The sequence below is a fragment of the Rissa tridactyla genome, chromosome 4 (genome assembly GCF_028500815.1).
Source record: "Rissa tridactyla isolate bRisTri1 chromosome 4, bRisTri1.patW.cur.20221130, whole genome shotgun sequence".
In the NCBI taxonomy this organism is placed as follows: Eukaryota; Metazoa; Chordata; class Aves; order Charadriiformes; family Laridae; genus Rissa; species Rissa tridactyla.
In genome coordinates this window covers 61,003,579-61,022,193 of record NC_071469.1, presented here as the reverse complement: position 1 = coordinate 61,022,193, position 18,615 = coordinate 61,003,579, and the positions used below count along the sequence as shown (strand labels likewise).

General features: G+C 40.9%; 1 protein-coding gene across 8 annotated transcripts in view; it reads right to left on the bottom strand.

Annotated features, from left to right (window-relative positions):
* The window catches only part of LOC128909555 (kinesin light chain 1), a 74,682-nt gene that overhangs the window by 34,504 nt on the left and 21,563 nt on the right, over positions 1–18,615 (bottom strand). The window contains exons 1-2 of one of the 8 annotated variants that reach the window (XM_054201374.1): positions 17,216–17,591; positions 1,574–1,627 (exon numbers count right to left, since the gene is read on the bottom strand). The exons of 6 other annotated variants lie outside the window; for them this stretch is intronic. The gene's annotated coding sequence lies outside the window, so the exon portion shown is untranslated. Of the gene's footprint in view, positions 1–1,573; positions 1,628–17,215; positions 17,592–18,615 lie in introns of those variants that run through there. One more of the 8 variants, XM_054201375.1, reaches the window with a different exon arrangement.

The following is an 18,615-nucleotide window of genomic DNA, read 5'->3' as shown; positions in this document are numbered from 1 at the left end:
GCACATACTCTCTAAAATTGTGTATAAAAATGAACTGCAATTCAATGTAAATCAAATTTATAACTAAACACTTCTAACATGCACAGTCGTATAAGAAATTGTTATGGATTATGCTAACTTCAACGTACAGCTCAACCCTAATTATCATCAGCATGCTTTCACACCTTCAATTAACTTCCGTCCTGAATACAAAGAACTAAACCTTTGATCATAAGGAAATAAAAACAGCAGAGGACATCTCAAATACAAAGTGGAGGTCCATGTTCATTAGAAGTTCTGAGAAATATGACTTTTGAATACCTACAGCTTTTATACACCATTCCAAAGTAAGCATGGGATCATTCGTCTGCCTTATGTGAACTGCGGTAGCTATTCCTTTTGCGTGCTTTGGTATTTTGTAGTCATTCTACACCAAAGATGGAAGGCAGGTGTGTGCACGTAATGAACGTACAAATGTTTTTTTAAAAAAAACTGCACATTTTAACCACCACAGTAGAAGTTAAATGATTTCTCAGTGATGAATGTATGTAAATTAACCGCCATTTACAAAAAGAATACACAAAACCAAGAAAGTAATACCAAAAAATACATTAGGCCTTGCAATGGTCATGCCTTCATGCAAAAAAGAAGCAGCCTGGGAACTAACTATCTGACATAAATCTAGCCAGAAGACAAATCTGTGTGCACAATTACATCTAAGGTGTAAAATGGACACTAACTTGTTACTATAAGGAAGAAAGAGGCATACAGCTCTGTCTGAACACAGTGACACTGCAACTAGTGAAGGCTAAGCCAGCACAGAAGCTGCTGAAGAAAAAGCAGATTTAAACCCAATGGGGCAAAAACATACTTAAAGCCCATCACAACAGTAGACGTGCTTTACAAATACATCCTTGTTGTCTTAATCTGGTGTACTAGATTGTTAAACCACCTCATTCTAAACCAAATGTAGCTATAAGCTTTCACTGCCTCAGAGCTACCACTACAAGCAACTGTACTGGAGCTGGTGTCACGTCAAAAGCTACAGAAAGACACAGATTGATCTGAAGGTCAACACAGCTGGGAAGAGGGATTCTCAAGTCTCCTCTAATGAAAATTGTTAGAATTCTAATCTCTCCCACTGACAGGAAAGGAACAAATCTTTCTGCATAGGTTTCACAGGGTCTCTGTTTAAATCATCTCTGTGTAAAACATTTCAGAAAATTTGGACAATGTTGTTCAGAGTTTTATAGATTGTGCTTGGGAGAATTATTTAGAAAAAGGGGGGATAACAAACATGTAATTTATCGTGCTATCAGATCTGATTCTTTGTAGGAGTAAGATTAATAAATAAATATCTAATATCTTTTATGAGTAGCATGGAGGTATAGTGCTATTTCTATGATTTTTTAAAAAAATATATTTTACATAAGGGCATTACCTATTCATCGAACAAGACCATATTTGAATTCAGAATCATACAATTAGTTTTGCATACCCTGAGGCAGCAAACCCCGTACAGGAAGCAAAGAAGTTAAGTTTGTATGCAGGATGTAGACATGCATGTATACAGAGGAAAAGAGACAAAACCTACCATGCCTTTCTACTGTCACTTTTCAAAAACGTTCTTTCTTCCTCTATTTTTTCCCTACAGAAAAAAAAAAGGGCACAGTCAAAGGCTTCTTAAGCTCCTGTCAGTTTTATCCTGTACACAGTCCACTGCACTGCAAATTTTACCTGTTATACAGAACAGGAATTCTAGATTCAAACACTGATTTTTAATTCAGTGTACAACTGAAAACAAAACAAAAAATTAACACGCACAAAGGTTTAGTTGGAAAACAGAATTTTGGACGAGGGAATAAAATATGCAATGCAGCCGGAGTTACAGATGAGCCAGCTGGCTTAAGCAATTTACGTATTATATTAAGTATGTGCCTGTGTAAATCTTGAGTATTACCTTTCTGGTTTATTTACTACAACATAGACTATGCTGAAGTACAAAAGTCACTTAACGCTTTCCAACACTCTGAAAAAAAAAAAAAAAACCAAGCAATTTTCTTTAAACACACAAAAATTAATGAGCTTGGACAGACAAACACAAAAAGTCCTACAATGACACCTCCTAAAGCGGTTTTTGCAGAATTTTATAACACGAACTCCAGTTCAAGAAACGGACTGAGAATAGCATGAATCTGAACCAAAGAAATCATAAAGAAAACAGAGCCACAGAGCCAAGCCTACTGTCTTTCAGTCATGTAACTGCTGGGATAATCTCATCATATACAAACGACTTAAATGGCTGTATCTTTAATCAGTTTATGTATTTTGTTATCCATAAAACTTTCAAACCAACTGCACTAGTAATGCTAACATCACAATTTGTGCCTAAATTCTCCTACAGACATAAACACATCAGAACTAGCTACTTAAGCTCTTCAACTTGTATTTAAGGAGCTCTCAAGCATAAATAGCTTTTCCTACTCAGCTACTTCTAAACAAGTGTCATTTCCCTGCAGATCACCTCAAAGAATTGTTGAGCCATAATACGTAATTGTATGAATCCTTCTTTGCCTAGGAAAATTTATCAAGGAAGAACATTTTTCTAAGAAATCCACATGATTTTTTTTTCCTGGGTCCTAAAGATAAATAAATAAATAAAACAGTTCCAATTTTTCTAGTTGATTTTTACTTTTGTAAATCCCTTTTTCTATATCGATATTTTAATTATTTCATAGTCAGGTTTCAACTATTAGAAGCTTGGAAGATAATTTTTTAATGTGTCTATTGTCCAATCATTACTGTTTTAAAATACAATTGAAAAAAAAAAAGACTGTAAACTGCTGTGACAAATCAAACTCTCCCTTAACTTTTTTCTCTGAATATACAGATAGCAGGTAGGATAGCTGAACGTTACAGAATAATGTGGCTGCATAAAAGAAAAAGTAAATAAACTTCCTAACTGCAAAAGCTATTACAAGACTGGCCCAAGCCATACCTGCAGGCCCCGTCATCTACAAGCACTACTTAACTCTATCAGGTTGCTGTTTTGTAACAATAATCAGTCTATTCAGGGCTTTTAACCCTAATTTCACTCTTAGTTCCTCCTTAATTAAATGGCAAGGCTCAGTGTCCTACATCTGGCATGTGCTTGTTTCATTTTGTATTAGCTGCAAATTACAAGTCATTAATTCCCTGCTCAGACCAAGAACACATCTCATTACATCATGGAACACACCATCTTGAAATACTACGAGCTGCTTTAACTGCTAATCTTCATAATGTGGAAAACTGCCTTCTCAAACAGTCCTCAAAAGATCACAAGCCTTCCAAGCACAAAAAGAAAATCACCAAAGGCAAGAGACAAACGCTTGCCGAGGAACGTCAAACGCTACACTAACTGCACCCTTTCCTAACAAGGCAGCTCAGTGACACACGCTGGTCAGAAATGGCGAGGATGAATCACCCACAGATGTCTTTTATACACTTAGAAAGGTATTTGTAAAAGCACTCGGATGAGAAACACTCTAGTTTGAATATATTGCTGTTACAGTTTACAGTCAGAAATCTCTAGGTCTGAAAGAACATTTACTTATAGCTTTTCTTAATCTAAGATGTTTATTTCTCTTTCTTTCTGAGGCCACGTCTGCTATCATAAATCATATTGCTATACATAAGGAAATTTATAATCTTTCTCTTTTTGTTTCACTCGCCCTCCTTTTAATTAAAATGATCCTTTCTGCTCAGGAATTTTATTCCAATACATTCATCACTGACACCACAAAAGAAAAGAGAATAGCTTTTTCTCTTTCTTTGACATATTCAGGACTGCAGATGAACTGCCAATGCTATCTATCACTCATTTCATCGTACTATATTTGAATCCACGTATAAGCCTTTACAGAATAGAAGATCTTGAACTGCACCTGCAAACAGCGTCCTATTGGAGGTCAGACTCAAGGTACACTTGCTGACCCAGTTCTATAAAAAGAATACTGCCACACTTCTGTACTGCCTTGGGTTTCCAAATATATGATCTCAGAAAGCATCTTCACAATTTAGCACACATGTACACAAGTTACCTTAAAAATAACTCAGTGAGAACAATTAGTGGCACATATTGGAGACTGTAAATCACTGACCAGAAGCAGACAAGAAGATGGAGTTTCACGTGACTAGCAGACAACATTAAGCTATCAGAAGTCCTTTACAGCACACAGTGTGAAAAAAGAATTAATCCCTTGGACGCACGTTTTCTATCAAGTTCCAGCAAGCAAGCAACTGCATTTAAAAAACCTTATTGTCCTCCTCCTGCCAGCCTTCAACTCAGAGCTAACCCTGAATGTAGAAGTCTGTCCCACTTGGTTCAAAATTATGGTATGCAAAGTAAATACTATAAAAAAGACATTTGTAATCATTTAACGTTAAGGGCGCATATCCTAAGAAAAGCTCTGAATCATGTTTTCAATTTGACCTAGAACCTTAACATCACAAGACATCGGTGTTGGTAAGCAAGCTAGACAAACGCTCGGACTTTGTGAAGGTCTTTACCATTTATAAAGGTAAACCCATGAATTTCTCAAGAAATTCCCCAAAAGCATAGCACACCTTGATCAGAAAGCGTAAAACACCAAAAAGAAAAAGAATACTGGCAGAGACTTCCATGGGACTAACTTGGCTGTTCCTTTTCTATTAAGACTGCCACATGCAGCCTACTCTCCACACGCCATCCATGGGAAAAGGCTGCATGGCCTCGTGTTCTACCTCTACACAACAGCATCCACCTCTGAAAAACACTGTGTCAGACTCTAGAAATCTCAATGGCTATCAATAAGCCCATCTACTGCATTAAACGATGTTTAAGTGAAGAGGATTATGTACTTTTTTAGCTGAAGAACACAGCCACTGCACAATTGCCTTGATAAATCTTGGAATCTTTTAATGCCACAACTTGCTATTAAAAAAAAAATAAAAATGTACCTTTCAGGGGAAATCTTTGGATTTTTTGGAAGATTAAAAATTATTAAGGAGAAAAGCAGGTTAACAACTTACATTTGCTAATAAAAGAGATTATAGCAAAAATAGTTCCTATAAAACCTGTAGCAAGGGTGATGCCGACAACTACCTTTAAGAAAGCACAAGCTATGAAGATTTGCATTGCTGTGGAGTCCTTTTATTTAGATTTCTATATCACGCTACATAAACACTAATGAAGCACATACTATTTCTTAGCAATCATATCTGCATTGTTATAAGTAGCAATCTTAACACTATTTTGAAATAAATACTTCTGAACATTTCAAGGATAACTGCCAAAAAAACCTTCAGAGTAATTTCAGCCTTCAGCCTTCCTTCTTTTGTAGCAAGTACAGTACTTACATTAAAATTATGACTTCCTGCTGAAACAGTTAATTCAGTAAAAACCCCTTATCCAGTATAAAATTATTCAGTGGCATAGAAGTGTCCTGTAACTAGAAAGATTATTCTTCCTCTTAAAGAAAAGGTTATTATGGTGTCAATCCCTTGACAGTATTCCACTGAATAAACACTAGCTACTAGCCAGCATTTCAATTATCATGATACAGTCAAACCTGTATCCTTTTAACCACAGACAATCCAGATGACCTGCCAATCTACTTCCAAAAATCTCTTTTAGATTCAACCGTATCTGGAATTCTGTAATGCTGCAGAGACTGTGGCCAAATCTTACCTTGCTCCTCCTGCTCAGATAATGCAGCACACAAAGCTCTCAGATGATACCCCCCTACAAATTACTATGCCTACCCCCATTCTTTGGGTAAAAGGAATCAAGGGAAAGTATCCATTTTCTGGCATATCTCACCCACTACATTCTACCTTTCTGAAGGACTAAAAATAGATAGCGATTAAAACACAGAATAGTAACATATCCTAAAATGACAGGATATGCTAAAATCCTTCCTCTGAAAAGTGGCATCTGTTTGGATCCTACAGTCAGTCCACATGTATCATAAGCATGTAACAGAAAAATTTACTCTCTGTGTACATCCAATACCCTTCTAACATCTCAGGTTTCAAATGAAGCTGGATGGAAATGAGATCCTTCTATGCATTTGTTATCACATCAGAGATTACTCTCTGTCAAAGCTGAAGCAAGTGCAAGAGAAATCTGACAGGCATGTGCCTAAGGCAGTTTAGTAGACCCAGTCAGGAGTCTAGAGGAACCACATCACTTTCAAGAAGGTACATGCTTATTAACTGTAAATTGAGGCTATCATCTGCTACAGGTTGGTGGCACATACCTTCCTTACTCTTCCAACATACTTATTAAATATCCTCAGACCTATGGCAAGATCAAAACCCCATTCTTTTCCAGAATAATAAAACCGAACACAAACCTCTTCCACTATTTGGTAGTCTTGGGCAAAGAGCTCTAATGCCAATTTATTAGTTACGTCCACGCAATTTCTGAAGACAGACAGACTGCAAATCGCAAAGCCTCCTACCCCTTGGAGCAAGGGAGTTGTCTTTTTTTGTACTACTGCTGTGTCAACAGCAAATAGCATCTGTTGACCTTCTTCAAAGCTGGCACTTAGTTTCTTGTGAGCGCTAATAAACACTTCCAAGCAGCCACCACCAGACCTCAAGAAAGCAGAGCATTCTGCCTGTTCGCTAAAGCGCTGACACAATAGACCAGTCTAGGCCACACAGGATTTGCCTTGTGCTTCAAAGCCCACCTCACTGGATCATTTTAACAAACTGATCATGACTGTATTAACGGCAGTTACATAAAGCCAGAATAAACACGCGTAAATGCAGCAGAAGCAGAATCACTGAAAAAGTCATTGTATTAACCCTTAGTTATTAAATATGTTTGTCACAAGAATCAAAGATACATCAGAAAAAAATCAAGGCTAATTATTAAAAAAAATTGTATTGTAGTTTAGTATTTCGTAGTTACCAAGACACGCTTCGTAAATTACCTACTTTAAATGGATTTAAAGGAAATTTTGGCTGTATTTTTAAAGAAATACTGTCAAGACAGTTTGAGTTACAAATCCATCGTTATCAAATTTTGCAGTTTTTACCCTCAATATTCCAAGAATCTACATTTATTTCTGTGTGGAAATGGTACTTGGCTCTTCATGGACTTGCTAACTTGTGAAACCATGTCTTCAGTGAATCCTGAGTCTTGGTAAGACATTTCTAATAGACTGATTCTAGCTGCTGAGAGTGTCTCTTTGGGACTGGAATAGAGGGGTACAGTAACATCAAAGTGTTTTCAGAGCTACTTGTCTCACAATTTTAAGCTGTCAATAGTGTAGACAAAACGTTTTTTTCAGCTTGACTATAGTTCTTTCATTTTGCATTGTTATTTTTGGAAAGAACTGTTTAATTGACTAATCAAAGTAGGCATCCATTTATATTATCTATTTACCTAAGTGCTATTTAGAGTCAAGATAAAAGCACAGTAATGTACCCATCAAATCAGACTTCCATAATACACTAAAAAACCCCATCAGCTTCCACTTGGTAACATCAGACCTATAATCTTAACCAAATCTACTTTTTATGGCATACCTATAACCATTTAAAAATGCATGCAGGAAGGGCAGAGAAGGCTGCATCTTGCCTCACATTATTGGATCTATGTGGGAAGCTTTGCTGACAATTTACTGTAAGTACAGATTACGTTGCTCTTACATGCTTGAGGACATTGACGAGAAGGGTTATTTGAACCAAATTGAGAAAACCAGCAATTTCTTCTGCAGACATAAAAGGAACATCCACAAACATTGCTTCAGCACACACTAGCCCTTAGGTTTAGCAAATCCTTAAATCTGGTTTTGAAGCTATCTAACAGTTCACATTAAGATGCACAAACTGTGTAGTCTCCTTTCAAGCTCTAGGGAAAGTAGCCTCCCCCTGCTTATTCTTCCATTAAAAAAACATAAAATACAAACCCACTAATCTAATTCTTCCAAAATGACTACAGAAAAAGAGTTGCACAATTAAATAGTTCAGGCATTATCCCTAGTATTGAGAAGGGATTAATTCTACTCCATTAAACATTACATCAAAAATTTATGCTTTCAATGGCAATCACCAGTTATCAGACTAATTCTTTTTTACACGTTGCAAATTTCATTTCATAGAAAGCAAATGATGCAATGGTCCAGAGGCAGTCCAGAAAAACAACCTTGTATCATTCACTGTTTCTTACTTACAACAGTAAAGAGCTGATTTTGTTGTAAGGTTGGGAATAATTTCCTTCTTAAGTACTCCATAATCTGCAGGTCTTACTCAGATTATCTTGAACTCTACTGGGCCAGGAAGTACGGAGCAGTACACCAGACCCTAACCAGCATCTGACACTGTCCCCTTAATAGTCTGTGCAGTCTCACCTGAGGATCGAACCATATTTTTAGCCTCCTCTCAGTGATCTTTCACATTCTTAACTTATCTTAGTGCTGGGGCACTGGGTTCTCTTTTGGAACTCCTGAAATACTGGCTGTGGTAACAACACTAGCGTGACAGTTCCCACCATCCTGCTGCACTACACTACTCTTCTGGTGGAGTGACACAGAACAAGAACACACATTAACTGGAAAATAGACACAAAAGAAATAGAAAGAAACATTTTTAATATTATTTTTTAAACCATGTCGTTTGGATAAGTCTGTTTTGAAAGCACCCCAGTCCTGAGGACGGCAGAACAGTCACTTCCTAAAACAACTGTGCCACTAAAAGCAACGTATCATGCACTTTCAAGTATTTCTCCATGCGCAGCCAGACTGGGGGAGGGGAGTGGGGTGGAGAAAAAAATTAATAAAATCAGACAGGCCATTTGCTAACATAACAATTGGGTGGGGATCTAGATTCAATGGCCACACAAACTACAAGCAGGCTCTGTAATTCAAACCCCACCGGCTGTTGCTTTCAAAAATACGCTGTGCATCTTCGCTTTCTACCTGCATTCTGCACAAACTCCAAATTAAGAAATTTTTTCTGAAGTTAAATGAGTACTCTAAGATCAGTATTTTAAGTGTGCTCTAAAATCAAAATGCAGCATATAATTTTAACTTAAAAGTACTGTGAGAGAAATTGATACCAACTGAATAAGAAAGACTTAAAAGGAGAGTAACTGAATCATTAATCTGCCTTTACCTCTTTTCTGAACAACGGAAAGGAGATGTAATTAAGTAATGGCAAATTACTGGGACGACGAGTCAAAGTCATCCTGTGGTTCCTCTTGCCTTTTCAAAAGATACAGGATAGATAAGAAATCCTTCAAAAATTAGGACATCTGGCTAAGACATCTATCAGGACCGCAACAAAATCTTACCTGTCATCTCTGCATGATCTCTTCACCCCCCAGGAATACCCACCCAAGCACCAGCATCCTGTGTTTCAGAATCATCCCAGACCAGAACCCCTCAGAAAAGTTTTATCACATCATAGAATAGATTGGGTTGGAAAGGACCTTTAAAGGTCATCACCACTTCAGCGGCTCACCTCAGCTCAAACCCTGGGGGCATCTGGGTGGAGATGCTGCGAAGATCAGAGAATCACAGAATAATTTGGGTTGGAAAGGACCTTTAAAGGTCCTCTAGTTCAACCCCCCTGCAATAAACAGGGACATCTTCAACTAGATCAGGCTGCCCAGAGTCCCCTCCAACCTGACTTTGAACGGTTCCAGGGATGGCACGTCTACCACCTCTCTGGGCAACCTCTTCCAGTGTTTCACCACCCTCATGGTAAACAATTTCTTCCTTATATCTAGTCTAAATCTACCCCCTTTTAGTTTAAAGCCACTACCCCTTGTCCTATCACAACAGGCCCTGATAAAAAGTTTGTCCCCATCTTTTTTATAAACCCCCTTTAAGTACTGAAAGGCCGCTATAAGGTCTCCCCAGAGCCTTCTCTTCTCCAGGCTGAACAACCCCAACTCTCTCAGCCTGTCCTCACAGAAGAGGTGCTCCAGCCCTCTCATCATCTTTGTGGCCCCTCCTCTGGACCCCCTCCAACAGGTCCATGGCTTTTCTGTGCTGACGGCTCCAGAGCTGGACGCAGTGCTCCAGAGCTGGACGCAGTACTCCAGGTGGGGTCTCACCAGAGCAGAGTAGAGGGGCAGAATCACCTCCCTCGACCTGCTGGCCACACTTCTTTTGATACAGCCCAGGATACAGCTGGCCTTCTGGGCTGCGAACGCACATTGCTGGCTCATGTCCAGCTTTTCATCCACCAGTACCCCCAAGTCCTTCTCGGCAGGGCTGCTCTCAATCCCTTCATCCCCCAGCCTGTATTGATTCTGGGGTTTTCCCCGACTCAGGTGCAGGATGCTGCACTTGGCCTTGTTGAACCTCATGATGTTCACATGAGCTAACTTCTCAAGCTTGTCCAAGGTCCACCTGGATGGCATTCCATCCCTTAGGCACGTCAACCACATCACTCAGCTTGGTGTCATTCACAAACTTGCTGGGAGTGCAGCTGATCACGCTGTCCGTGACACTGATGAAGATACCTGCCCTTGGTGAAGCTCTGCTGCCTGTCTCGAATCACCTCCCTGCCCTCCATGTGCCCTAGCATAGGTTCTAGGAGCATCTGTTCCACGATCTTCCTAGGCACAAAGGTGAGGCTGATAGGTCAGTAGTTCCCAGGATCCTCCTTTCTAAAAATGGGTGCAATGTTCCCCTTTTTCTAGTCACCACGGACTCCACCTGACTGCCGTAACTTTTCAAACATCATGGAGAGTGGCTTGGCAACTACATCAGCCAATTCCCTCAGGACTCTGGGACGCATCTTGTCAGGTCCCATAGAATTCTGTATGTTCAGGTTCCTCACTGGTCATGAACCTGATCTTCTCTTATGGTGGGAGGGACTTCGCTCCTCCAGTCCCCGCCTTGTGGTCTATCCACTCAAGAGGTGTGGGAAGGTTGCCAGCGAAGACTGAGGCAAAAAAATTGTTATTGAGTACCTCAGCCTTCTCCTTGTCCATTGTTACCAGTTTGTCGTCTTGCTCATCATGGGGAGTTCACTTTCACAACCAGGCAGTGTCCCTATAGTCTTCCCAGGATACCTGTCCCTGCTTCCACTGCCTGTGCGCTTCCTTCTTGCCCTTTAGTTTGACCAGCAGGTCTCAACTCAGCCATGCTGGTCTCTTGCCTTCCTTGTCTGGTTTCTCACACCTGGGGATCAAGAGCTCTTGTGTTCTATGGAAAGCATCCTTGAAGATCTGCCAGCTCTGTAATACTGAATACAGCAATATTCGTTATACTGAATGTAACTGGGCTACATCCAAGGAAATGGCAAATAGAAACAATAATGCATTCTTGTACCTTCCACACATTATTGCCTTCTATGTACAGAGGAACTCAGAGACAGAAATGTCCATCAAATCATCTGTTCTGGCTTCCTGCAAACACAAGACCATGGGCGTTCACTCACTAAGGCTATGGTCAGAGATAATAAGCAATGCTCCTCGTGCAGCCATACATTCCATTCACATCCTCCATCATGCCAGCACAGCACTCTTGTCCATCATAAATCAAACTATGGATCTGCACCTTTTACTGGATTATTTTTCAGTCAGAAGTGTGGGGAGAGAAAAGGAAAAGGTCCAGGACACGAACACAGCCAAAATACACCTATTTTATGATGCTGCCTTGCATCAAACTGTGTTAACAGAATAAGGACATGGAACAAGCAACCGGAGTGTGGAACTATATAAACCAGCACTGAGACTGACAAGTTCAACTACATCCTTCGACATTGATTATATATTACTATTCTGCCAGCAGAAACATTTTAGGAGGTTGCTATTCTCCTATCTCAAACCTGTAACCTCCCCTATATCCTCACAGATTACCATCCCACTGGTTGTAGTAATCTGTCTACACACAGCCACCCCCTACACTGAGGTGGTAGGGGGAGGAATCCCACTTTTTTAACCAGCCCTTCTCCCTCTCAACACACACTAAATATGATCTGGGGGGTGTAGGGAGGAACATCCAATTTAAGCACATGAACAAATGAAATGTTAAAGGTGAGGAGGGTATAGTAAAATCCACTTGTGGTGAAGATGAGGGAGTAACACCAGTCTACCTGAATTGGATGCTGCTCAAAACGGAAGAGAAAAACAGAGCTGTGGCTTTCCTACACTATTCAGCCTGATGTTGTTTAATAAAGAAGCAACCATAAAAGCACTCAATCTTAAACACAACATTCTATTCAGGGGCCGGGGGGCGGAAGGCGGGGAGGCAAACCCACCCCCAACACAGAACCCCCCTTCTCCCCTGCCAGTCCGTAATGCTTTGCCAATCATTCATCTACTGTCAGCTGGAAGGAGTAAACTCAAGATACATTGCAGGAATGCAGTTACTGCAATCCCTTTAGAAGTTTAAACCCACCACCTTCTACACTGTGGAATGGTGCATACACACACAAATAGCAGCACATTGCAAGTAATCTTAATTTTTTGTTAATATTTAACTACTTGTGGTCTCTCCAGACAAAGCACAATATTAGAACACTATAAAATATTAGTAGTAATATGTTGCCAAAAGGGATAGCAGCATAGGATTTAAGAAACAGTTTATGAATATAACATCAGTGCTTGTACGTAATGCAAATTAGTAAGAATTAAGATATACAGTTACCTGATAATTCCACAAAATGTAAGTACTGTCCTTTAAAAAGACTGATTTTTAGGTACAAATTTTTAAGTAGTACCAAAAAGTTCAGCTTTATGTCACGCATTTCTTGACCTTCTGAATGTTAATTAATGCAACATTAACTTTTTAAATAGTTTGCTGGGGTACATCACATAGTAAGTAGAGTACAATTAGCCATCAGCCCAACGCTACTGATAGGTAAGGAAGCCAGTACTATTGACTAGACTGGTTACATCCTTCGCTCTATTCACTTTGAAATTTAATAAAATCAGCTGTAGTTCTGATATAACCCCAGAAACAAATCTTAATAGGATGAATGGGTTTTATGTCAGATATTTACAAAAGAACCAAAATAGGTAACTGCTCACTTTTAAGTCTACCCACAAAATATATTTTATTGCTTTTACCTGTAAGCAAGACTTGATATTGAGAAACCATGTAAGAAATCTGTACATTTAAGCAGACAACAGACGGAAAGCATATTTGGAATAGAAGATTACACGATCCCATGCTTCCTAACTTTGAGCAAGACAGATGACCAACAATAATTATTTGACAAAATAAATTCAATTTAATTCTACACACATGTCAAAACACAGCTTCCAGAGTAAAGATTGTTTCTGATTGCACTAAAAAGAGTTAAATAGTAGAGTCCATGGGAGATAAGCTGGATTCAAAGAAACAAACAGTGATTAAATCAACACACAGATACTATTACTTGCATCTGTTTTCTTAGCTGACTGAATCCAAAGAAACTGACAACTATCAGAAATTAATTTTATTAACATTATAAGAAATTAGCATATCTAGTGTTAACTGTGCTTTAGTATTTGTTCTCTGAGAACAACTCCTTTTTTCACATTCCCAAATATATTATGGGCACTGGAAGCATACATCCTCAGTCCTATGCTTGCCTACTTGCTATGGCCTGTCATTATTAAAAATATATTAACTGACTAGCATACAAAAAAACCACCCCAACTGTAATGCCATCTTATGCCAGATGCCTGCAAAGCACCTCACACAGAACCCTATGGAAATAATTCCTTTATCACTGAGAGCGTCTGTAATTCTGGCTCTGACCCTCTAACAAAGTGCCTGATTTAAATCCCATAAAATGAAGGCAACAAAAGCATCTCAGCAAATCTAAGCCAGCAAAAGTGCATCTTTTTTCTGGTCAGGCATTTATTGATTAAGTAATTTTTCAAAGGAACCACACTTATTTCTATAGCCTGCTTTCAGAAAGGAAAATGTTTCACTAAAGAAATTACTGGGAAAGCCTTAATATTTCAAAAATACCTGAAGCCAACTATGACTCAGGATATAACTATTATAATCAGTTCAATTTTGAAGTTAAAAACGTTTCTTTTTAGAATGAACAATCTGTCTTTGACTGGTACTTGGTTACCACAAAGTATCTATTAGACTTTATTTGTGTCATAATTTTGTTTTAAGGAAATTGAGAGTTAACATTGAAAAGAAACATTTTTCTAAACTTTGGTCAAGGTAAACACAGTGTTAGTATAAAACAATTTAAAAATACGTGGGAACCACAATGTCTTATACAGGCTGGTTTAAGAGAAAAGCCCGTGATTAGTGACTTCATTGCAACGATCATGGAATTGGTCCATTTTTACGACAGTTGTGTCATACTGAACAACACCCTGGAGGCAGACAGACTACGAGAGGTTTTTATTTAACTAGATCTAGCATGCTTGTCCCCATCACTATCTGCTACTATGGTCTTCAACATTAAATACAGAAGTATATTTTGCTTATTTATGAATTTACCCAGATTTCCTTAATTTCCACTCCTCTTACAAAAATATGTTAACAAGTATTTGTACACTGAATTAAGTTTAAAATAGTCACAAGCTACGCATCTGAAGACATGCTATTAATCACAGAATAAATCCAACTGCACGTCTGCCACAGAAGCTAAACAGAGGAAGAGATGAAAGAAACTGCACAAGCCCATGTCTCACGAGAAACAGAAGCTGCGTTAAATGGACTCATACCTGAATATGAGGCTACAATATTTCCCCAACCTCCCAATTAAATAAGAGACATATGCAGGTTATGTGTGCATCCACAAATAGATACACATATATACATGTACAGAGAGGTATGTATACTGCATAAGAGTAGCATGCAAGTGAGGGTTTTCTGACATTATCACAGTAAATTCTTCATAAACACAGGAAGTAGCAATTGCTCTTAAATGACTTAAGTGTGTGTTATCATTTTGATACTTGTGTGTCAAAAACATTCAAAAGATCATGTTCCAGACTCCTGCAAACTTAATTAACAATTTTGTATGCAATTCTTCTTTTGTCAAACACAGGCCTTTTTAAAAATCAGTTTCCGTTAACAAGGCACGGTTAGCATATCATAGTAATTTGACAAACAGTAAATGAGGCTATTTCACGAGACGTTTGGAGGTTAACTTTATTCTCTTTTTTAATTACATATGATAGCATGCTTTCCTTAGTTAAAAAGTGAAGGGAATATAAGCTCAAATTGCTGTTAGAATTTCTGATTACTGGAATTGTCCAGTTCCATCATCATCCTTCAGAAACAGAAAGGCTGCCAAACTTTAACTGCAACATGATGCAGAAGTGATACTGCATTGTTGTGCGAGTTTCAGGAACTGACAATTTAAATTCCCTGCATTTACTCATATGGTTCTATATTATATAAAATACATATCTAATGGAACTGCTGGAGTTCCCCACATCTGTTGTAATTTCACAAAAAGGTCCTCTTAAACCATGTGTTCACAAAAATAATTGTTCAAGTGACTTACAATATAAAAGGTCTTCTGCTCACAATCACCAGATGGATCAGCTTTCTCTCTGCTGACAGTAAATGCTGAATATGTTACTTTCAATTGTATCTATAATCCTAGGGCTGTAATATCCTGTATCATGTTTCGCTGAAGCTTTGGCATTCATCATCAATTAAAATAAAGCTTTTTTCCAAAACAGTTTGGTGCATTCAAAAAGGTGGTGGTTTTAGTTTTGTTTGGGTTTTTTGTTCGGTTGTTTTTTGTTGTTGGTTTTTTTTTTTTTAATTAAAATGCTAAACTGTCTAAATCTTGAAGGTTCCTTTTTAGCTTCCATTGCGCACCCTTTGGGCCTAAGTTTCCTATTTAAGTGAAGTGCAAATACAAAAGTGGAAGTGAAAGAGACAATTACTTCCCAGAGTAATTGTTACTAAACCTTCTGCCCACTGCAAGAACACTAAAATTACATTTTAGTAGTCTTCATTTTATGTATTTTTATGTATAATTGTGAAAGTATTTTATATCATGAATAATATTTGCTCACCATTTTGCTGTTCCAAGCAAACTATAAAAACAAACTTCCACTTTTTTCTAGCTGTTTTTATTTTCTGATTCTGTATTCTGATTGCACGAGCAGTACTTAAGCACTGCTGCTACATTTAAATCATATACAGCTACATTTAAATCATATACACTAATGGAAACCATTAACGGGGGGGAAAAAAAAAGAGTAAGAGCACCACCATTGATTTAGTAGCCTTCAAAAAGCCAGGCGGTAACATTACATTAGGTGATGCCACTTTGGACATTAAAATATGCTTCAATATGCTTAGAACACAGAATTCAATAAGGAGTCAAGAAGTTCCATCTTGTGATTACAGACAAGTAATCACAAAATCTACAAATTGGGCATCTTGTTACCTAAAAATTTCAGAAACACGAAGCCAGAATGAGTAAGATTTTAAAGTGTCTTTCTAATTAATCTCTGCCCTAAAAGATACAGTTATCAATTAAGTCAGTGATGTATTCACGTCATTTTGCTAGAATAGCATGTTCCTAATCAACGTTTTCCTTATTTTAGAAGCGCAGAAATCTGGCCAAGACCTAAGTCTACGAATCACCTCCGACTACAGCATGGTGGGTGACCTACAATACATAAATCCGGTCACTATTTACAAAACCCAAGAAAGCGCTGCCCCCACTTCATCTTTCCCCATTTACGAATTAGCAGTAAGAACAAGCCACCTCAGCTAAGTACTAAGAAGTCAAACCCAGGCGCCGCAGCCCCCCGGAGCCGAGCTGATCGCCGCGGGGGCGGGGGGAGGAGGCCAGCAGCCGCCCTCACTTGCCTCTGCCCGGGCTCCCTCCCTGGGCGGCGCCCGGCCCCGCCGCAGCACCGAGAGGAAAAGGGGACAAAGCCAAGCCGATGCCCCATCGCCGCCGCGGGTGGTGGTGGTGGTGGAGGCTTCCTCTCCCACCCTCCCGGTGACCGTAACTGATAGAAATTTACACAAAACACACCGAAAAACAACCTCGCGTGTGTTCTCGCCGCCCCCCTCCCCCCCCCCCCCCCCCAAAAAAAAACCCCACCCCACCGAAGGGGCTGGCTGTCAGCGGCGCTGCGGAGGGACCAGCCGGCCAGCGCAGCCTTTTGTTGTTTGCGTAACGGCAGATAAAAAGGGCACAAAAAACTAAACAACCTTCTCCCCCCACAACCCCTCACGCCCCTTCTCCCTCCCTCCCTCCCTCCCTCCCTCCCGCTGCCGCTCCCCGGGCGCGGGCAGCCCCCCCGGCTCACCGCTCGGTGCTGCAGGCTCGGGCGATGTGCGCAGCGCTCGCTGAGGCGGCGGGGGCCGCGCAGCCCGGGGCGGGGGGGGGGGGGGAGGCGACCGGAGGAGGATGTCAGCGGTGGGCGGGCGGAAGGGAGGAAGGAAAAGGGTTTTGGGGGGGCTGGGGAGGACCGAAGAGAGGGAAGGAAGGAAGGAAGGAAGCGGGTCGGCACCACGATACCCTCACAGTGCTTCCTTCAAGGCGCTGACAGGCCCAGCCTGACAGGCGCGGCGATCGGCGCACGGCCCGGCGCCGGAGGAGCGGGCGCTGACAGCTGCAGGCAGCCGCCGCCTCCGCCGCCCCGGCTGCTGCGGCTGCTGCTGCCGCCACCGCCCCTGCGCCCGCCCCCGGCTCCCCTCCTGCCCGCCGCCCCGCCCAACATGGCGGCTCCCCCTTCTTCTCCCACAGGCCCCCGCGCGCCCTTCTTTCCCACCGCGCCCCCCTCCCAATCCATGACGTCATCTCTCCCCCACGGAGGGGAGCGGGAGCAGGCGGCCGGTCGCGAGGGGAGCGCGAGCGCAGTGGCCTCCCCGCCGCGCCCTCAGCGCAACACCCGTCTGTCGCCGCCGTGAGGGCGAGGAGGATGTTGATGAAGGCCCCCAGGGTTCGGGGGCGAGGGCCTATGCTGACAGCCCCGGCGGAGGCGGGTGGGGGCTATGCTGCACCTCGCCGAGGCGTCGTCTGGCCGAGGCGTGAGTCAGTGGGGAGCAAAACCCGGCATTTCCTCAGGGCAGCCTCTGACGCTGAGATGATTTCGCTCCAGAGCGGGGCACCACCGCAGGTGCTCTTCATGGTGGCGGTACCGAGCGTCCTGGAAAGAAGTTTTGGGTTTTGCTTCTGTAGAGCTGATGCTGCCGTGACAGCTGAGCGCCTCTGGGACAATGGCACACGAAGAGCTCCGCAGCACACAGCCAGCTCACGGTGCAACTCACACTGGGGAATCTGCGGCTGAAGTGCAAATTCTGTGGTGAAGGCTGGACCCCCCCTTAGGGCTAATTATGTGATCTTAATATATTTCAGCACGCTTATCTTTGTTCGATATTGAACCAAGTGAAAGATCCCTGCTCTTCTACAGGGTTACACATAAAAAATAAGACTTCCATGAGAACTCGGTGGCACTTGTCACAAGAACTATTTCTTTGCAGCTTCCAATTTCATTCCCACTCTCGCTAGAGAAGAAGGAACGGTCAGAGTATTTTCTTCATGTTGCTTTATGTTCTGCTAGGTAGAAGTCAAGTCCAGAATTGAAAGATGGAAGGAACTGAAGTCTCAGATGAAAAAACAGTTAAATATAGCAAAGCAGTAAAATGCACATTGGAAATGATCAGGGATCAGTTACAGACTAACTTTATGAAAGAATTATTAATG